At 46.2% G+C, this 22,625-nt stretch overlaps 2 protein-coding genes across 2 annotated transcripts in view; one reads left to right on the top strand and one right to left on the bottom strand.

Moving 5' to 3' along the window:
• Window positions 1–11,232, top strand: part of VPS8 (VPS8 subunit of CORVET complex) — a 167,233-nt gene extending 156,001 nt beyond the window's left edge. The window contains exon 46 of the transcript XR_012906179.1: window positions 11,091–11,232. The gene's annotated coding sequence lies outside the window, so the exon portion shown is untranslated. The remainder of the gene's footprint in view (window positions 1–11,090) is intronic.
• C10H3orf70 (chromosome 10 C3orf70 homolog) overlaps window positions 1–22,625 on the bottom strand; it is a 37,691-nt gene that overhangs the window by 5,209 nt on the left and 9,857 nt on the right. The window lies entirely within an intron of this gene.

The following is a 22,625-nucleotide window of genomic DNA, read 5'->3' as shown; positions in this document are numbered from 1 at the left end:
ACTCTCCCCCCCCCCCCCCCCATTTTTTTCATACAATAGAATCTTTTGGGTAGCCCAGCGCTTTAAAACCTAGATAAGCAGGAGTGAAACAGTTGTGTTGGCCAGGAATGAGCTACCAAGCATGGGGGGAGTAAGCTGCATGAGTAGCCCTCCTTCACCTCAATGGGCAGCACTGGGTCTCCACCTACAGCCCATAGTTCGGGGGGGGAGGCTAACAGACATTGCACGGGCAGGCAGGCAGGAAACGATGCGACAGCTGCCACAAGCATCCCAGATTTGTTCCTCGTTGCTCCTTCTCACAGAAGAGATTTGCCCCGCTCAGATTTCCAGCACTTGTGCACAAAGCTGTACCCCCAATAGAAATCCCCTCTTGCAATCAGACGTATGAGGCCTCTAGGCAGTGGTATATGAGACCCTGGATGAGACCAGAGTTTCCTACTCACTAACTCTAGGAGCTTGTAGGTGTTCCAGTCCAGTGCCCCATTGCTCTCTTGCTGATCCCTGCTTGGTTTTAGTGTGGGAAAGAGGGGGACCTCCCTTGCTGTCTGTGCTCAAGAAAGGTGGTTTCTTCCCACTCCACCAACCCAAATCCAGGGCACTCAACATTCCTGCCGGCATTTTAGGGACAGCCAAATTGTGACAAACAAGCACTTCCACATTTGCCCCAGAGCCCACTGCCAAGGATAGTGAATGAAAACACAATACATTTTTTAGACGAGCTCACAAGAGCTTAGCCTGAAGAAAGAAACAAGTTTGACTCTCAAATTTCTACATTGTTTTGGCTTAGAAGAGATAACGGACCCACTTGGGGGAAAGTGAGGTTTCAAAAGTGTTTACAATATTCAGCCACTGATATTTCTCAGTCAAAATGACCATCAAACTTTTAGTTTACCTGAAACCAGATTTAGGGTTAACAAAAGTTTTCAAGTGTGTGTTTGATAGATTTTTTTTAATTGTGAAAGGCACAAAAATTTTCAAAACCATTTTTTGTATGGAAATTTTTTTTTCAAAACTTTAAAAAAAAAGTTTCATTTGAAAATTAAAATTTACACACAGTAGGTTTTTTGTTTTTCTAAAACCAGCCACACCACAAAACCAGGAACAAAAGGTGCATTTTAAGGTTAACATTATACCAAAGAAAATTTTAAAAAATCTACCCAATTGTCTACCCCATTCATTGTAATTCTGCCCAACAATTCCCTTGTGCCAGCCGTGTCTGGCCAAATAAAAAGGTAGCGATGAAGTTTTCCAGTGCACATGCAAGCAAAATCAAGCTACTTTGTCCCGGTTATTTTTAGGTTTTCCCCCTCACAGAACAAGGGCAGGGACTGCCCTTCACTGAGTTTTCTCTGAACACCTGGCTGGACGTTTTAACACTGAGCAGGTTGAACTGATGGGAATATCGACTCTGTGATGACCCCTGGAGAATTCAGGGTAGGGTCTCTCTAAGCTCTCGCCCTTCTGGCCACTGACCCTGAATCCTACCTCAGCAATGCTGTTAGATTAGCAGAAAGGCAACTTATGAGCACAATATGCCAAGTGTATTATGTCCCCCTTTAAACCATGGCCCACGTTTCCCTACGCCTGCCATCCCAAGGCCCCCAGAAAGTGCCCCAACATGGTCACTGGCTTCTGCTGAACACGGGGAAGAGCTGCTGACAAATGCCCCCGGGGGCTGGCCATTGCTGACCATGCAGTTTAACCTGTCCAGTGACACTGTAAGAACATGAGAACGGCCATACTGGGTCAGACCAAAGGTCCATCCAGCCCAGTACCCTGTCTGCTGACCGTGGCCAATGCCAGGTGTCCCAGAGGGAGTGAATTGAACAGGTAATGATCAAGCGATCTCTCTCTTGCCATCATAAGAACGGCCATACTGGGTCAGACCAAAGGTCCATCTAGCCCAGTAGCCTGTCTGTCGACAGTGGCCACCACCAGGTGCCCCAGAGAGAGTGGACTGAAGACAACGATCAAGCGATTTGTCTCCTGCCATCCTTCTCCAGCCTCTGACAAACAGAGGCCAAGGACACCATTTCTATCCCCTGGCTAATAGCCTTTTATGGACCTAACCTCCATGAAATTATCTAGCTTCTCTTTAAACTCTATTATAGTCCTAGCCTTCACAGCCTCCTCTGGCAAGGAGTTCCACAGGTTGATTACGTGCTGTGTGAAGAACTTTCTTTTATTAGTTTTAAACCTGCTACCCATTAATTTCATTTGGTGTCCTCTAGTTCTTCTATTATGGGAACTAATAAATAACTTTTCTTTATTCACTCTCTCCACACCACTCATGATTTTATAGACCTCTATCATTTTGCCACCTCACTTTTAACCCTTTCTCCAGAACAATTATAATTAAGTTGAATAGGATTGGTCCTAGGACTGACCCTTGGAGAACACCACTAGTTACCCCTCTCCATTCTGAAAATGTACCATTTATTCCTACCCTTTGTTTCCTGTCTTTTAACCAGTTCCCAGTCCATGAAAGGATCTTCCTCCTTATCCCATGACAATTTATGTAGGAGCCTTTGGTGAGGGACCTTGTCAAAGGCTTTCTGGAAATCTAAGTACACTATATCTACTGGATCACCCTTGTCCACATGTTTGTTGACCCCTTCAAAGAACTCAAAAAGATTAGTAAGACATGATTTCCCTTTACAGAAACCATCTTGACTTTTGCCCAACAAATATTGTTGTTCTATGTGTCTGACACTTTTATTCTTTACTATAGTTTCAACTAATTTGCCCAGTACTGACATTAGACTTACTGGTAATTGCCGGGATCACCTCTAGAGCCCTTTTTAAATATTGGCGTTACATTAGCTATGTGCCATGTCCTGAGCGGAGAGCAGTGGGGCTGCTGCTGAAAATGTCATAGGCCCTGGGGGTGCCAGCAGCAGCTACAAGGCTCATCTTTATTCTCTCCCGAGGAGCCTCCTCAGCTCCCTTTCTGGTACCTTAGCACTGTGCAAAGCACCGTGTACAATGAACACCAATGTCCCACGATGCTGCTGATTTCATACCATTCACAGGGCACCAAACCATTGGTTTTCCACTTCGTTAGCTAGCATCACATGCAGCTTTGGTGTTGGTAACTCGCCTACCTACTGCCCCTTCGGTACTGCCATTTCTCTGCTCGAGGACATCACAGTTTAACCATGAGCTTGTCTGACCATTTGGTGTATCTTTGGCTTGCTTAAAGTTTACATTGTGATTTGTTGTGGACTGAGGGCCGGACCCTACTAGCAGGACTCTCGCTTCCATCCCTTGATGCCTTGGTCTCTGATTATGCTTCCTCTACGTGTTAATGAGGGGCAGGACTGACCTAGGGGAAAAGGGCTTAAAAGCCAGATTTGTGGTGACCAAGGGGCAGCAAACAGAATTTATAGGAGGAAGAAAAAATAAAATCGCCAATGCTGCTGCTGGCTCCTACACCTGTCTCAAGTCACATGGGTACTTCTATGTGGGTCCTGGTGTGGGTTTGCAGAGACTGTGGCCTGATTCTCTATCATAGAAAGCCAGCTGGCTGGGGAGACCATCCTGTGAGAGAGGGAGGTGCCTACCGGTCCCCTCAGGAAGCAGATGGGAGAGCTGGAGGAGGTGGCTGGGCTGGGAAACCTGCATGCACACAAGGACTTCAGTACAAATGTGTATATGGAGAACTGCAAGACCAAGGAAGCAATATGTCTGGAGAGGGCTGCAGTGGCACCAAGGGGGAAGAGGAAACAGCCCCTTCAGAAAGAGGAAGCTGGCTGCAGGTGTCTTTCGGCACCAGCCAATGCTCCAGGTGTGCTCCCAACCGATCATCCATAAAGAACCGGTGTGCTGCCCCGATGAGGGAGCTCCTTCAACGGTGGAGGAAGAGCACCACATATTCCTATCATTCAAAAAATTCATAGTGATTTGGAGAATGGCATAAAGACTCTACTTAAAAAGTTCGTGGATGATGCCACGCTGAGAGGGATGCAAGTGTGGGACAGAATTAGAATTGAAAATGACCTTGGCAAATTGGAGAAATGGTCTGAAATGAACAGGATGAAATTCGGTAAGGAACAATCCATTACACAAATGAGAGAGGACTGTCTAGGAAGGAGTACTGAACAAAAAGGTCTGGGAGAGTGGATCACCAACTAAATGAGTTTAATGTAAAATGATTACAAAAAAGGAAACCTCATTCTGGGATGTATCAGCAGGAGTGTTGTGAGCACGACATGAGAAATAATTCTTCCACTCTGCCCTAACTAAGACCTTATCGGTGTTGAGTAGTGTGTCCAATTCTGGGAAGTGCACTTAAGGAAAGAAGTGGAAATTGGAAAAAGCCCAGCGGAGAGCCACAAACACGATTAAAGGTCTAGAAAACATGACTTACGTGGAAAGATTGGAAAAACTGGCTTTGTTTAGTCTGGCTAAGAGAAGAGTGGAGAACAGAAAACAGTCTTCAAGTACACAGAAGGTTGTTATAAAGAGGAGGGTGATAAATTGTTCTTTATCTCTGAGAGCAGGACAAGTAGTAATGAGTTTAAATTGCACCAAGGGAGGGTTAGGAAAATCATCTTAACGGTAAGGGTGGTTAAGCACTGTAAAAAATTACCTGGGGAGGTTTTGGAATCTGTCATTGGGATTTTTTTAAGAGGAGGATACAAAAAAGGCCTTTCAGGGATGGTCTAGAATAGATAATGCTTAGCCCTGCCCCAGTGCAGAGGCCTAAACTAGATGATCTACAGCGGCCTCTTCCACTCTATGATTCTGTGTCTAGCTCTACTAATCCCACAGGTTTCCCAATTTCTCTCTGTGGGACCTGAAGGTCCCATTGGAGCAACTGGGTGGAGTTTCCCTTCCAATCCATTCCATGGATTGTCGTGCTATCCAGACGAGTAGAGCTCTTGGTTCCCCCACCGCAAACAGTGGTGACAGTATCGCCTTTATCCTTTGTTGAGCAGTTGGGATGACCTCACAGAGCTCTCTGTGGGTGGGCAGGAATGGTCCCCTTCTGTCATGGCAAGGCACCTTCAGAACCAGCTTGACAGCGGCACTCTCCATTTGTAGCATATAAGGCTTTTTTATTGGTGCTGGTGTCTCCTCAATCACCAGAGGCCTGTTGTAGTGCATCAAAGCTGCAGCTTTTCCTCATGTCCCCCTCCCCCGCTACTTTGTGTTTCTTTCTTTTCTTGGCTGTTACACTCTGCAGTTTCTCCAATAGAGCTTGACCTGTCACTGAGCACTGTTGGAGATCAGTCTGTCCCCGATGGAGAGACTGTAAAGTCTGCATGTTATTCTGCAGCCCACTGGAGATTGAAAGGAGGAACATATTTTGCACCAGGAGTGGGTCGTACTTGAGAGTGGAATCAGCTTCCTGTGCTGCAAGCAGTACTTTGTAACAGATCCTAGGCACGCAGCAGCAAATCCTGAAGGGTCTCTAAGGCCCTGGGGAGCGCTGGGAAGTTCAGCTACATCCATCTCCTGACAGCAGTAGCTTAAGATTCTCAGCTACTGTCTGGCCCCAAGGACTTGTTCCAGGGGCAATGGCTGTAACCACTGCTCCCATACTTCATGGTCCTGACCCTGTCCATCTTAGAAAAGCTCCGTCCCACCTTCTGATTCAGACACCCAGGCCCTGCAGAGCTTGTCCGGCTGTCTTTCCCTCGCTGGCATTGTAGTCTCCTGTTTCCCTCTTTGGTGACTGGCTGGTTAGGCTCAGTGCCAGAGACCTGCTTAACCTACCTAATCAGCGCTAACCAGGTCTTTCCTATAGCTCTGCGTCAATGCCCTCCTGAAATTTCCCCTCTAGTTGTAGGAATATATGTCCAGCCCAGCACTCGCCATCTTTGTTTCCTGTGCTCAGTACAGCCCCTGCACTATGGCCATTTGCTACATGGGTTGCTTTAAGTTCAGGGACCAGAAGCTCACTGCCTCTCCTGGTGGGCTCACCACAGTGTAACATTTCAAAATGCAGACCTGTCCTTTGGAAACACAGGCCACAGACAGCACATGTAACAGGCTCCAAAAGCATGGTGTGTCCCCCCATATTCCAGCAGCCCCAGTCGGCAACGACAGGGAGTGTCTAAAAATTGCCATTTCTGGCAACATCTAGCGTTTACCAAAAAGTTTAACCACTGCCACTCCCTTTGGTGCATGCCTTGCGATGTCAGCAGTAGGCGCAGAGTACTACTGGAATGTGTGTGCCATGCATGGAGTGGGAATGCAGTTCCCCCTTGTGTAGGCCATTTGGGGTTTTCTTTTGGAATCCTTGAATGATGCCCACATCTAACCTAACCCCTTTGTTAGACTCCTGCTCCATTCAAAGGACTTTCTGAACTGTATGTGGTTATTTTCATTTTGATTGAGGAAAAGGAAAGCACAGTCCTGAATCCGTATAGCCAAGCAACATCATATGATAAAAACCAGGGAGGATGCAGAACAAATTAATATGCTTAGCGCAGGGACTGGAACATCAGGAGATGTACGTTCCATTCACAATTCAGTTTGACATTGGGCAAGTCAGTTAATATCTGAGAGCAAAAACCCACAGAAATAATACTCATCTTTAGGTAAAGTGTGTTGAGAGCATTACGTCTCAAATTATCTATATATTTTAGAAGTGTGTGTGTGTATGTTTTCAAGAACTCCTCCTAAATATAAGAGCTAGGACCACCAAATTTGGTGTGCAGCTTCTGCTTATCCTAACTTAAGCAAGGTCAGGGTTTGGTTGTGCCAGGAAAACGGGATTTGGGACTGTTTTCCATAACATGGAAAGGGCAGGACAGAGAGGAGTAATGCACTACTGAGAGTGGCCACTGGGGGCAGTGAGCGCAGAGGAGAGCTGTACTGCAGAGTGACCACTGGGGGCAGCTGTACCACCAAGAGACTGGCCAGCAGGGCTGGTGCTCTGCCATCTTGCTTGCCCCACACTGGATACGTACACCGCCCTGCCCCCAAGCCCTTTCTCCCCTCCCACCTAGCCTTGGCTGCAGTACCGGAGGGGACAGGGAGAATGCCTGCTGGCAGAGGGGGAGGCTCCTGCCAGCCAGAGAGGCTGGGGGGAGAGAGAAGACCCCCACCAGATGGGACCACTGACTTTGAGCCCCTGCCTCACCCCCCCCACTCTCACCCCTCCCACATCCCCATCCCCCTACCTTGAACTCCTCAACCCCCTCCACCCTGAATCCAGCACCCCCACCCCTCAGCCTTCTGCCCTCCCCCCCCAATGTCCACAAGGGCCCTGCCTGGACTCCTGCACCCCCAACACCACCAGCCCCCTGCCCTGAAGGACCAGGCAATGCTAGGAAAGTCTGCTAGTATTTTATGATTACTATGACAGGGCCCCTCCCCCCATGCTTTACGAAATGGACTTATGGACACAAAGATGCACAATTCAAAGATTCTTGGGACAAATGACCTCATGTAATCAGTCTTAATCTGCTGGAGCTGTATAGCTTATTTTGGTATATACCAAAATACATTATATATATATATGGATCATTCTTGTGTATGAAGTTGGATATATGGATTTGGCCGGTGTATGGCAGGGGTGGGGAACTTTTTTGGGCTGGGGCCACTGACTCACAGAAAAATCAGTTGGGGGCCAGACATAAGTGAGCCACAAAACAAACCCCAACCCCTCAGTATGGCCCCCAACTGAGAAGAACACCCTCCCACAGTCCCCTCACATACCAGAGCATGAGCGGGGGGGGGGGGGGCAGCCTAGTAGATTTTGTGTGCTCCAGCCCTGGGGCAGGAGGAGGGGCTGAAGTGCCAGCGTGTGCTCCCCAATGCTGGGTGGACCCTGGGCCTCAGGGGCTGGAGGTTCCTCACCCCTGCTTCATGGTTTGAAATGAAAGCCATCAAGGGTATTACCCTCAGGCTACATCTACACTACAGGCTTTTTGTGCGAGACCCAGTTTGCGCAGGAGTTCTTCTGCAAAAGGGCTTCCACAAGAGCGCGTCCACACTGCCATAGGCTTTTGCGCAAGCGCGTCCATGGCAGCGTGGATGCTCTCTTGCGCAAGAAAGCTCTGGTGGCCATTTTAGCCACAGTGTTAGGGTGAGTTTGTAATAAATTTGTACTGAGGTTTAATGTTAGGATTAGCCAAGTGTTTTCTGTTATTTTAAATTTGTAATCTACTTTGCTCCGCCTGTTCTCACTAATAACCACTTAAATCCTATTACTTGTACTTAATAAAATCACTTTTTTTTTCTTTCCAGCCCAGTGTAAATAATTGTTACCTGGGGGAGCAATCAGTGTGTTCATCCTCCTTCCATTGCTAAAGAGGGCTTACCTGAATAGTCCATGTGGGGCTCTGATCCCGTTTGAGGAGTGGTATATCCCAGGAAGCTGAGCCCCAAACTACATTTTCCTCAGATGTGAGGTGTTTCAGTGTCTATACTGCTCCTCAGGGGAGCAGTGATCTCAGCTCTGTGCCTTGGCTGGGAGAGACCAGGGAGCTGGCCCAGTCGGACAGGGTAGTGAGAAACCCCAAAGAGCAGGAAGGTGAGTGGCCACTCTGGGAAAATGCCCCCAAGGGGTCTTCTGTGACCGCATCCCGTCACAATTACTATGAGGACAATTACAGTATGACGAGTTGCTTTCCTGACCTATGGTGCTGAAGATTCTGGGCAATCGCCCAGTATAAAGAGGTTTTGTTCGCACTGTCTGGGTTTCCTCTTCTAGCATTTGCATTGTTCAAATAGTAGGACCCAACCTTAGAGGAATTCTTAGTCAAGACTCTATTTTTTTTGTAGATAACCAAACGAGCACCATAGACTTGCATTTTTCACTTTCAATATGCTCTATATAGGATTAAAAAACCACTGCAGGCTTCTCAGTGCACTAATGAAGTGAATTGTATTGCGATGATGGAGCATGCTAGCCATACAGATTTATGCTGTGAAATTGTAGCAGTGTTGGCCCAAGAATATGAGACCAAAGGAGCTGAGGCATTATTATTTATTGGACCAATTTACGTTGGTGAGAGGAACAAGAAGCGCCACCTTGTCTTCTGATAGATTTACATCCAACATGAAAGAAGAGCTTCCTGGATAGGGCTTCTCTGTTGCCAAATGAGTTTTGTTCTGTGTTTCAACAAAAGACTCTTGTCTTTCTTCAGACACAATCCTTCACTTACTTTGGTTTCTGAAACTAATTTTTCAACTCTGCTATTCTAATTTACCCTTTTCCTCAAATTGGGACTTGGTTTCCAGATTTCCTAAAGTTCATGTATCCCTCCAACTTAGGGAGGCTGGGACAAGGGGGAGATACTAGGCTGAGTAACTGGGGTGCAGATGAATGGACAGACCCTTCTCCTTTCTAGCACCAGAACACATGGGGGGATTGGTACTTAGATACCAACAAGGCGCTGCAGGGGCCCATGTAAAAACTGTAGCTCTCAAGCTGGGTCCCAGGAAAACACTGAGAGGAGCCCCAGAAGGGAAGGAGGCGGCTAGCTTCACAGCAGGCTGATGCCCCGACATAGCAGAGGGAACAGCCCCAGCTTGTGTATGTCACTTTGGCTAGTAGGTGTCATTCTCTGGTTATTAGGTTTTTGTTAGATTTTCCAAGCCTTAGCTATGAGTACTGGGGTAGGCAGGATAAAGAAGGAGAAACTGATGGAGTCAACACCACAAAATAAACATAGGTAGGGAACTGTATAATGCAGGGAAAGGAAAAGAGCAAGAAAAGACTTACAGTAAAATTGAATACTTCATTTGTAGGGGAAATTACTGTCACCTGAACTAGTACATTCATTTTAGATTATAATTGTCTTCAGACTCAGTTCTTTCTGGCTATTGCTAATGAAGTAGTAAAAGTGTGCAAATTAGTGTTTTCCATTGTGAACCTGAAGCAGTTTGATACATACATGGGCAGCTGATCAAAACTGCTGAATTCACAATATACTGGTGTTTATATTGAGAGTCTTTGCACTCTAATATGATAAAAAAATAAAACACACTTAATGGCACAAAATATATAGAGAGAAGTTTTGAATTCCCATTTATATGCTCAAAGTAATAAAGTATATAACTGTCAAAGTAAATAGGGAATTCCCTGTAACTTGGAAGCCATTAAATCATGATTCGAGGACTTGAGTAACTGAAAGGTTATGGGTCTATTGCAGTAGTGGCTGGCCAGGGTTCTGTGCCCTGCAACGTACAGGTCAGACTAGAGAATCTGACCTTGAACTATGAGCTTCAGTCAGCCTTGTTTTCTCATATAGTGGAGGTGGGGGTGGGGCAGTCTGACAAGAAGCAATGGTCTCAAGTTCCACTGCGGGAGGTCCATGCTAGATATTAGGTCCATATTAGATGATCCCAGTGAGTCCCCTCCCTCCTATTTCCCTAGGAGGGGAGGGAAGCACTGGGATGGGTTCCCTAGGGAGGGGGTGGAATCTCCATCCCCAGAAGTTTTTAAGACCAGGCTCGACAAAGCCCTGGCTGGGATGATGAGGGCAGGGAACTGGACTCAATGACCTCTCGAAGTTCCTTCCAGCTCTAGGATTCTATGGTTCCGCTGGGGTTGGTCCTCTTTTGTGCAGGGGGTTGGACCAGATGACCTCCTGAGGTCTCCTACAACCCTAATCTATGATTCTGTGACTCTTCTGGAAGAACAGAAAGCTGAGAAATTAAAATGAGGGTGGAGACAGATCAGGTGTTATCTGAGTGCTTTCTGTTTCTTACTGCATGCTGCTAGCAATGGGATAATTCACAATATGCCTCTGAAATCTGCCATGCTGGCACTAATTTCAGGGTAGAGGGAAACAGTGGCTATTCTATTAACAGAGGATTACCAGCTAAGTTGTTTGACCTTGTAGTAGCTGAAAATATGTTCAAACATATTGCAAGGACAAGCCATGAAGAGCAGCATAATGGAGAGCTGGAATCGCCTTAGGCAGAAAACTCTACAAACCTGTATACAAACACATACCCAGATGAGCTCTGCACGTTATGAAAAATACATCTTCTACATAAACTGATTTCTGCTGCTGTTACTGGCACTCGGAGCATGTCTTAAAAAATAAATATATTTTATGTTTTTTAAAGCGACAGCTAATTTTAAGATCACATTGATTTGGTTTTTTTTTTTTTTAACCATTCAGAGAAATGAGAGTGTGTTTTATGTGATCAGTTCTCTGAGAAAGCTATGGGCTCCAAGGGTCAGTGAGGATGGAGACAAAGCAAAAGAATACTCACGGAAGAAATCACGTGCAAAGCTGACACAGAAAGGTCAGCCTCTTTCCTCTAATGTAATAACCGTAAATGTAACCAACTAACAGTACTACATGCCTGCTGAGAAAAACATATGGAAATTTCAAGGAGAATAACCTTCAGTTTATTAAAAACATCACCTTTTCACACAAAACTGGAACAGCTGAATTGGAGGGAATCTCCTTTCTATGTAAAACAAATCCACCAAAGTCTAATTTCCCTTTTTGTATCTTAAAGACCAGGCCCGTCAGTTTTTACACCAAGGACACAAGGCATTGCCCAGTTCCCACTGACATTAATGAGAGTTGGATCAAAACCTCAGTGAGAGGTTTTTAACCCCCCACTCATCATTTATTTATAAAACAATTACATAATCGTTTATATATGCTTTAAACTGCCATGTAATGTTTATTTTTTATACAATGAGCTAAGAATTCTGCAACAGAAGACCACTTGCTGAATGCTTGCTGTCACTTATAATGCTTTCTCAAGGTGCAGTTAGTGAACCAGGTAAGTGCACAGGAAAGAGTTTGCTGGAACACTTGCTATTTCTCCTTGTGTGGAAGATGTAGCTCTGCTAAGAGAAACTTGGCACCCATCTAACGTGCTGTTTCCTCCCTTGGGTACGCAGCTTCTGGTTCAAACGATGAAAAATAATACATTCCTGGATTCAATGAAAAGCAGAGTTCACTGTGTATATAAGCTCCGGGAAGAGATGATTTACTGCTGTATCTGTTATTGTAATAGCTACACAGTTCATGTTGTGTTCTATGAAGGGTCTTATAATGGGGTAAAAATCAGGTGTGCGCATCTCATAAATGTGTGTCAGCCCCATATTTGTCCATGACAATTTTCCCTCTGTCAGCAGATCTCTTCACAAAAGTTAGCGGAGAGGTGATTCGTGATAGATGTGGTGCAATGGGTAGTCTTTTTAAAATATGGCTATAGTTAGCCATTATTTGTGATAAGGAAATGTTACTCACCCTCTGCAGCAACTGTAGTTCTTTGAGATGTGTCCCTTATGGATGTTTCACTTCCAACGTATATGTGGTGTAAAATTTGAAGCCTTTTTCTGCAGCCATATTATTAGGTCTGAGGCCTTTTTTTTCTGCAGCCATATTAGGAGAGTAGCAGCCATGAGCTAAGATGCAGGAGTCACACCTCACATTCCTTCTAGATCCGTGGTCACCAACCCATCGATTGTGATCAACTGGTTGATTTGGGGGGCACAACCAGTCAATCGCGAAGTATTCTAGCCTCCCCACCCCCGTTCTTCCCCACTCCCAAAAAGGAGCCCGCTCTGATGCTACCTCCTCGGAAAATGGCTTCCTGCTTTTTTTTGGAGGGGGGTGGGGGAGGGAGTCCCTGGCTGCATGCCAGATCCGGTGTCTCTGCAAGCACGTGTGCTGTTCCTCCCCTCCCCAAAACAGCTGGCGTGCTTCCTGAGAAGTCGGATCTGGTGCGCAGCCGAGGACTTCCTTCTCCGTGCTGCCTGCCTGCCTTCCTCCCTGCACAGTGGTGGGGTCTTGAGGCTGCACGCCAGCTCCAAATTCTCAGGAAGCGCGCCGGCTGCTTTAGGGAGAGAAGGAACAACGCGTGTGCTTCCTGAAAAGTCGGAGCTGGCGGGGAGCCGCAGGACCCCGTCACCGTGCAGGAAGGCAGGCAGGCAGCCAGCACGGGGAAGGAAGTCTTCGGCTACGCACCAGATCCGACTTCTTAGGAAGCGCGCCAGCTGTTTTGGGGAGGGGAGGAGCAATGCACGCTGCAGGATCCCCAGGTACCAGCCAAGCTGTCCGTCCCCACTCCCTGGCCAGACCCACCAACAGCACCCTGCCCTCTTCCCCCTGGCCAGACCCTCCAAAAGCACCCTGCCAGGCCCCACCAGCAGGCTGCCTAGACCCTCAGAAGTATCCTGCCCAGGCCCCACATGAGCATCCTGCTTCTGCCCAAACCCCCACCAGCACCCTGCTCCTGCCCTGACCCCCACCAGCAGCCTTCCCCCTGCCCAAACCCCCACCCGCACCCTGCTGCTGCTTCTGCCCCCTAGCCAGACACCTACACCTAGCTTGCTTCTGTACCCCATTTTCCACCCAGATTCTGCACCCCTATCTCTATCCCATGCACTGGCAGCCCTGTCCTGCACACTGGATCCTTCATTTTTGGCCCCACCTCAGAGTATAGAGGGTTCCACAAATTCCACTAACCCTGGAACCCCAGAAGAGTTAATCTGGCCTGAACCTCAGCCCCACGTACCCTCCCCACCCTGGGGCTGGAGTGCCAGGGGAGAGAGGTGTCTCAGTAGGGGCCACATCAGTGAGGCTTGGGGTTTTTTGAAGGGGTTGTTTTTTTGCATTTCACTTGTGTGGTCCCCGACTGATTTTTTTATGGGTCAGTGACCTCTGACCCAAAACAGGTTCCCCGCCCCTCTCATAAATAAAGACAATGCTGAAACATTGTGTGTTTGACATAATATTTTATTTAAAAATGAAGTCTGGCCAACATGCCCCCAGTTGGGGCCAAGCCCCCATCTGGCCACAGCATCATAACACTCCTGCACCCCCCCAGACTCCAACCCTGAGCAGTAAACGGTATGCACCATCAAAATACATACACAATTTTTGCCAGGTGCTACACTTTGCTGCCAGATTTTATTCAACTGTGGATGTAGCTTCATGCACAGCTGAAGTAATAGTCGCTATACTTGGTTCACCTATTGCTGCTGAAGCATTGAAAAGCTTTTATTGTGATTTCTACATACAGCATACTTGAGAGCTAAGCCACATCAGAGCCATCCCTCTATTTCTCCACCCACAAGTATACAACTTAATAAGCTTCTGTCTGTAACTGAAATTTAAAAAACAACTAATAGTCCTGCGACACCTTAGAGACTAACAAAACATGAAGAAGTAGGCTGTGCCCACGAAAGCTCATGATACCATCTACATTTTTTGTGAGTCTTTCAGGTGCTACAGGGCTATTTGTTGTTTTTTAAACTTAATTAGCACAACTAGCATACAGCACAGACCACATTCCACAGCTTACAAATGGTGTCCCCTAAAGGACATCAGCCTCCATCAGCTCCCTTACCATCTAGCCCCGACCAACACATGGCAGTACTAGCCTGGACTGCCACAATTTGTAGTGCTGGGAGAGGACAATTACAATTGTGCAGCACAATCTGTGCTGTCTGGCAGCTACAAATTGGAAAGGCAGCCTGTGGGTGAAGAGAGAGAGCATATGTCATAGTATGTGGCTTAATTTTTCATTCCATTGCTCTTACAATGTTATGTTGTGACTGTTGCAACCTTAAGTACTTCACAAGAACTTTTTTTTGGATTCATGAAATACAGAGCATGCCTGTTCTACTGACAGTATCCACCAGAACGGCCACACTGAGTCAGACCAAAGGTCCATCCAGCCCAGTGTCCTGTCTGCCCACAGTGGCCAATGCCAGGTGCCCCAGAGGGGATGAACAGAACAGGGAACCATCACGCGATACCACCCGTCACCCATTCCCAGCCTCTGACAGAGGCTAGGGACACCATTCCTGCCCATCCTGGCTAATAGCCATTGATGGAACGATCCTCTATGACTTTATCTAGCTCTTTTTTCAACTCTGTTAAAGTCCTGGTCTTCACAACATCCTCTGGCAAGGGGTTCCAAAAGTGATTGTGCATTATGTGAAGAAAAACTTCCTTTGGTTTGTTTAAAACCTGCTACCTATTAATTTCATTTGGTGGCCCTTAGTTCTTATATTATGGGAACAAGTACATAACTTTTCTTTATTCACTTTCTTCACAGCAGTCATGAGTTTATAGATTCCTATCCTATCCCCCCTTAGTCTCCTCTTTTCTAAGCTGAAAAGTCCCCGTCTTTTTAATCTCTCTTCAGGGCAGCCATTCCAAGCCCCTTATCATTTTTGCTGCCCTAGCTCCAACATTATGCTAGCTGAGTTAATTGTGTGTAGAACTACTCCTTTGAAAGGAAACAGAAATTTTACCTTGGGGCCTGAATAGAGGTTGTGCCTACAAGCGTATATTACTGAACTAAGTTTCCACAGGGGACATATGACAGAGGCAGAGAAAACATTATGGCTCTTAAAAGCGTTGCCGTGCATGTGAGTGAGCAATCTGTTATGAAATTGACGGAGCCTTTGTTGTGTGTTGCTTTTCAAAACAGAACAACAGTTGTCTACCCACCAGAACATAGAAACTGCCTCTCGGGGTAGCTGGGCCCATTCCGCACAACCCTTGCTTTGCTGTCAGACAGTGAGCAGCTCTCTCATTACCATTTAGCTCCTTTTTTATATCCATAAAGGGAATCTCTTTCCCACCCATTCTATTAAATGCAATTATTGTATTAAACTAATCTTGAAAATCTAACTATGGGTACTGGGTTTTATTTTCATGGGGTTTTTTTTTCAATTTTTCTTGTAAAAAACTGTTAGTAAAATTACAGTACTGTTCTCTCTCAACCCTTCAATCCAATTTCAGTGCTGAATTCTCTCCTACAATTCCTTCCACCCACTGTCCTTCTCATTCCGTATTTCCTTTTGCTTCCAGCGTATATTAGACCATCTCAATAATTTTGTATTACCCCTTAATTTTGTTTAACCTCTGCCATCAATTCTAGCAAACTTATTCCTACATGTACTGTGTGTATCACTCCCCCTCGTCTTACATAAATTCCTTCTATACATTTATGTCTAAATCAAACACACTTGCAGAAAATGTACAGGTTTTCCTTTTGGTTTACAGGCAGTCCCCGGGTTACGTACAAGATAGGGACTGTAGGTTTGTTCTTAAGTTGAATCTGTATGTAAGTCGGAACTGGCGTCCAGATTCAGCCGCTGCTGAAACTGACCGCCAGTTCTGACTTACATACAGAATCAACTTAAGAACCCCAGGCGTCCCCAAGTCAGCTGCTGCTGAAACTGATCAGCAGCTGATTCCAGGAAGCCCAGGGCAGAGCAACTGTGCCTCGGGCTTCCTGTAGTCAGCGCTGGTCAGTTTCAGCAGAAGCTGACTTGGGGACGCCTGGGGCAGAGCAGCTGGGGTGCTGCTGGGTTGCTCCAGTAGCGCCGCTCCTCGGTGCTACTGGACCAACCCAGCAGCACCCCATCTGCTCTGCCCCAGGCGTCCTGATTCAGCCGCTGCTGAAACTGACCAGCAGCGGCTGAATCAGGACCTGGGGCAGAGCAGCTGGGGTGCTGCCGGGTTGGTCCAGTAGTGCCCAGAGCGGCGCTGCAGGACCAATCGGCAGCGCCCCAGCTGCTCTGCCCCAGGGTCCAAAACAAAATCCTGGTCTGCTGGGGGGGGGGCACACTAGCTGCGCCCCCCCCCCCCCAGCAGACCAGGGACACGGGGAGCAGAGCCGCAGCGGCAGCGGGGTGCCGCGCCTCTGAGGCTTTGCTCGGGCAAAGTCTCAGAGGCACGGGACCCCGCCGCGGCTGCAGCTTCAGTCCCGGTGCCTGTGGTCTGCTGGGGACGGTCCCCAGCAGACCACAGGCACCCGGACTGAAGCCGCAGCCGCGGCGGGGTCCCGCGCCTGTGAGGCTTTGCCAGAGCAAAGCCTCAGAAGCGCGGGAACCTGCCCGGTGCCCCTGGTCTGCTGGAGACGGTCTCCAGCAGACCAGGGGCACCGGAGCAGCTTATGATCGGGGCTTTCTCGCCCCGGAGCTCGCAGGTAGCAATCCGCCACCTCGACCTCCGGGGCGAGAAAGCCCCGTTCGTAAGTGCGGATTCGACATAAGTCGGATCCGCGTAAGTCGGGGACTGCCTGTATAAGTTACTGCACCTTTGCCATTTTGATCTTCCTTTTTATCTTCTTTTCAAGACAAATCATGTAGATCTTGGTTTACAGATTCACCATCCTTGTTTCTGCAGGCTGTCCCCTAAGTTATCCCTTCCTGTCAGGAAGTAAATTCACAAATTGGAGAAACACTAAAGCTACTCCCTTCTGGATCTATCAAGCCTGTGCACTTATATAAACTCCTCTTCCTGTCCATGCTAGCCAGAAACATACAGAAAATCAGGCTACCAGGTACTGCATAGTTTCCCCAACTGTGAATCCTTACCCACTAGTAAGTCACGAGAAGGCTCTACAGGGGTAGCTGGGCCCTGGACATGGTGACCAAACACTGGGCCCTGACCTAGGCAAACATACGTGTCTCCCAGCCCAGTTGAAGAAGGGAGACCTCCAGAGTGGGGGGTGTGGCAGGAGGGGCTGGACAGCGAGCCCACACTCAGCCAATCAATGACTCTGGCTTCCCAGGGCTGGGCTGGCCCCCTATTCTAGCTGTCGTCAGACAGCGCAACCCCATTTACCTGACTGCAATGTCTGTAGCCAGTCCCCGTTGGCGAGGACCTGCCCGTGTGGGGATCGGTGCAGGGCAGGCTTGCTCTCCAACCTACCTCCCACCCAACTTCCTGTCCAAATCAGGCCAGGATTAAGGTTCTGGATTACCAAAAAAAAGGACAAAATGTATTTGGTGGGAATCACTGGGCTGTAAAAAGCAGTGATCCTGTGTGAGAGCATGTGGGCAGGGGAGGAAGGGAATATGGCCGTGGTGTCCAACCAGTTCTGAAGCAGTAGCCACTATGGTGGCTACTGCTATAGCAAACTAGCCACACTCAGCCAGCCAACTAGCCATATGTGGCTAGCGGCTAGCATGTTGGACACCATAGGAATACGGTGAAGCAACCGCAGAATACTTTGCATTTCTAAATTACAAATATGCCCTTATCCAGAATGCTGAGACTGGAGCACTGCTGAAATACACATTTCCAATTGAAAAGCAGCATACCACACTCTTGGAGTTTATTACTTGTGCTGACAGTCCCTGCTTTGGTTGCTGTAATGAAGGCAACAGCCCTGAGGTGTAAGGATCGGTGGACACGGCTTTCACGGAAGAATTTTATAACATTTGAATAAATATTATCCTGACAGTCCATATTAAAATGAACAGTTTATTTAACCATGCTGTGAACTCATATTGGTTCATATGAAACAGAAACTGAATGTGGCCATTTTGTTGTAATTGTCCTAATTAAGGAAAAGTAACCACACAGCATAAATATTGAAAAAACTTTTTTTGAATTGTCACTTAATAATTGAAGGTGTTAATACCACTCATTGAAAAAAATGTGGTACCATTTTCAAAAAAACTTACAGATTACAAATTATTCTAGTACCAACAGTCCTTTATGCCCAATGAACAAACAATACAAGTGCATATAACTGCCAAATAGCAAGACTACTTACTGCTTGGTGTATAATAAAAGTGCATATAACAACCAAATCTTAAAACTAATGTGGCATGATTAAAAAAACCACACACCTAGTTTATAAGGTCTTTTATACTGACAGAGTACTTTTCAAATATTAAACAAAAAGTTTTGGAAATTATGCAGTAATGTTATTAAGCAATAGTATAAGAGCCACAGAAATACCCAAGGCAAAAGACCTGGTAGTAATGGGGGACTTGAATAACTATCCGGATATCTACTGAAAAGCTTCTGAGAATATATTAGGTGCAACTTTCTGTTTCAGGGTGCAGGTATTTTAGAGCTGATTCTGACTAACATGGAGGAACTGGTTGCAAATCTGAAGGTGGAAGATAGTTTAGGTGAAAGTGACCATGAAATGACAGATTTTGTGATTGTTAAGGAAAGAAAGGACAGAAAACAGCAGAATCAGAAGAATGGACTTCAGAAAAGCAGATTTTAGCAAACTCAGAGACTAGGTAGATTAGGTCCCATAGGAAGAAAATCTACGGAGTCCAGTCAGAGATGGCAGTTTCTTAGAGACAGTATTAACAGCACCACTGTAAACTACGCCAATGCAAAGGAAAGATAGGGAGAACAGCCAGAGGCCGATATGCACGGGCATCTGGTAGCCTAGGCGGGGAAAGGCTTTGCCTTCCCAAACTGCCAGGCAAGGCCCCGCCCACACTCCGCCCCCAGAGCCCCTGCTTTAGGCATTCTGAAGGATGGCTGGTGCTCTGGGGATGGGGCAGTGCTGCATGTCCTCCTCCCTCTCTGGTGCTCCGAGGCTGGGGCAGTGCTGCGTGTCTTCCTCTCTCCCTTGTGCTCCGAGGCTGGGGCCACGCCGTGCACCCTCTTCCCCACCTGGTGCACCGGGACTGCAGAGATTGGGGCCACACTCCCTGGTGCACCGGGGTTGCTCTCCTCCCTCCCTGGTGCACCGGGGTTGGGGCAAGCGCACACCCACTGCTTACCTCCCCTCCCCATGGTTGGGGGGGTGCAGGTGCGGCGCTCTGCCCCACCTCCTCCTGGGGAAGCAGGAAAGGAGTGAGGCCTCAGAAGCAGGAGCGAGATCGTAGGTGAGGTTGGGGACTTGCCTCTTCCAGCCTTACATTCACCAACCACCCATCCAATATGGCTCCGATAGGAACCATTTAATGATAAAAAAATCCTGTAAGTGGAAACATGGATGACTTGCTAAGGAGGCGAACAAAAGAACAGCACAAGCACATGGGGACAAACCCAGAAAAGCTAAGGCACAAAATGAGTTACATCTAGCAAGAAACTAAAAAGGTAATAAGAAGTGGTTCCTTAAATACCCTAGAAAGGGGCTGTCAATAGGCGGATCAGAAGCCTAATCTAGACTGCTGGATGCTTTGGAATGGATCCCAACATTTTCCTTATCTTTTTTGATAGCAAGGATGATGATTTTCTCTGAAGTCTAGACCTTGACTATAACTTGACGAAGAAATTTGGATTTTGACAAAAATAATTGCCTTTACTTAGCGGGGAAGGAAAGCTAATAACCGATTATATCAAAAAGTCTGAGCTGATTAATGACTATTTTCTTTGATCCTTGCTAAAAAAAATTAATGGCAGACAGTCAACACAAGTAACATTGACAAGAAGGTGGAAGAATGAAAGTCAAAACAGCAAAAGAACAGAATATTTAGATAAGCCCAATGTGTTTAAGTCAGCAAGGCCTGATCAAATTCAAGGAACTTAAGGAACTAGCTGAAGCAATCTCAGAACCACAGCAAATATCTCCAGTGGCCGGAGATGGTTGTCTAGATGGGAAGAGTTCTGAGTAACTGGAGATTCTTTCCCAGGTATTCCTCTGAAGCATAAGTAACTTGAAGGTTTAAACCACTGTAAATGGCACATTCTCTATAACTTGAAGTCTTGAAATAATTATTTGATTATTTCAGTAACTCAGCCAGAAGTTTGGGGTCTGTTATAGGAATGGATGAGTGAGGTTCTGTGGCCTGTAATGTGCAGGAGACCAGACTAGATGATCATGATGGTATCTTCTCACCTTAAAATCTATGAGAAAAGCTAAAATACTCTATCAAAGACTATTTGATCTTTATACTACAAACCACCATCCCATCCCAACCCACCTCTTTAAGTACACATATAGCAAAAATATACTGGCAGCTCAAGTCCGATTCTGTTAAAACTACAACTCTGTGATTCCAGAAGTTTCAAAGGGTGTTAGCCATGATAATCTGTAACTGAAAAAACTTGTCATTAATAGTTCTGCAGCACCTTCATGACTAACAAAAAATGTAGCTGGTATCATGAGCTTTCATGGGCACAACCCACTTCTACAGATTGAAAAAGTGGCTTGTGCCCACAAAAGCTCATGATACATTTTTGTTAGTCTCTAAGGAACTGCAGTTCTATTTGTTGTTTTTTAATTTTTTTCTGTGATTCCAGTCTTTTCCTTTCTTAACCTTTGTTTTTTGTCTCCCAATTCCTTATCAGTAAGAGAATTTACAGAATGTCCTTCAAATTATGCTAATAGGGTTAACCTAGACTGCTTAAAGAATGCCAGTTTAAATGGAATGGAATGATACTAGTCAAGCCCAGTATAAAGCTAGTGTTAATAATATGCACAAGTCCAGTTCAATAGCATGTAGCTTTTGAAGGCATCAATACAAAGATAGTGGCAAACAAAACAAAACCATTTCTCAAACTTCAAATACTCTAGAGTCTTTGTTAAATGTGAATCTGAAGATTTCACAGAAACACGACTTTCTGCCAGGATCAGAAAAGCCAAAAAACCAGCATCAGCTCATTATACTAGTTTAAAAAAAAACAACAGTGATTGGCCTATTTCTTTATGGATTCCAAGTACCTCTATTTACTCTACAGAGTTTGAAGCAGATTGATTAAAACTTCATTCCTAGTAACAGCGGGGACCTTTCCAATGCTTGTAAGAGACAAAGAGCTCAGAGACCCAATTTCCTAACAGTTGTACTCAGCTTGTAATTGTGGAGAACTTCCAGCTGGCCTGCAGAGCTACTGGAATCACAGTGGAGAAGCATGCATTGCTGAAGCAATCCGACCCCTTCTTTGAAAGTTTGATTACACATGACTCTCCCTGCAAACAGGCTTCCTTATATACCTGAGCCTGTTTGTATGGCAGAACAAGAACTGAAGCCTACGTAAGAGTCTGTGTGTGCGGCTGATGTATGGAAATTCAACTATGACAGTCTATTGACAAATAAATCAGAGTGGTAGCACATACAAAGGACAAATGTTTAGAGAAATGCTGGACTACAGCTCTTAGAGAACCACTTAAATCTTACTGGCACCATTTGCAGAGTAAGGTTGAGTAATACGGGGCACAGGAATGGCGGTAGCCAAGAGGATAAAGTGGAATTTCAATACCGCACCTTTATCATGGCTTTACTTTAGGCTTGAATAAAAAATATTCTAGTCAAGGGGTCTGCTTTACATCTATCACTGAATCAAGGGGCAGGTATTTATCCCTTCAAAGAGGTAAAGAAGAGCTATAACAGTGGGGCATTTAAAAAAAAACTCAGCACCCAGAATCTCCCATTCTGACCCTTGTGGCTAGATTTTCCAAAAACCCTCAGCACAGTGGATACGGCACTCTTTTGAAAATCTGGCTATTTCTATTTTGGTGCCTGAATAGGTGCTGAGCCCTTTGAAATTCACCCATCCCGGCATATTGGAATAGCAGAGGAAAAACTATATCTATACCCTGGGACCAAGAAGCTAGCTTCTCAAGCTATTTTTTTCAAAGAAAGACTGATCTAACCGAACTATCTGCCAAGAACTATAATTGCTCCAAATTACATTGGAGTTCAGTTAGTGATCAGATAAATCAACAGCCTCCCAGTGGGGGCTAGAGCATTAGGAAGAAGATGTTGTGTTGGATGGTGATGGGTGGTGCATTGTGGTAAAGGGGCTTTGAACGTCTGGGGTTACTGCCTGGGTGTTTTTGAAGAACTGTGGCAGCTGGGTCAAGTAATCCACCATCTGTATAGTTGTCTTCATACAAAGAATGAAACTGCCACATACAAACTAACTGCAGAGTAAGGGTGCTGATTGGCTGAGTTACCTCTAATACCTCAATGGTCCAGGCACAGGCCTAGACACATGGCACAGACACGTACTTTACTGCAGCTG

This window comes from Pelodiscus sinensis, chromosome 10 (assembly GCF_049634645.1).
Source record: "Pelodiscus sinensis isolate JC-2024 chromosome 10, ASM4963464v1, whole genome shotgun sequence".
Classification (NCBI taxonomy): Eukaryota; Metazoa; Chordata; order Testudines; family Trionychidae; genus Pelodiscus; species Pelodiscus sinensis.
This window is presented reverse-complemented; position numbering and strand designations above follow the sequence as displayed.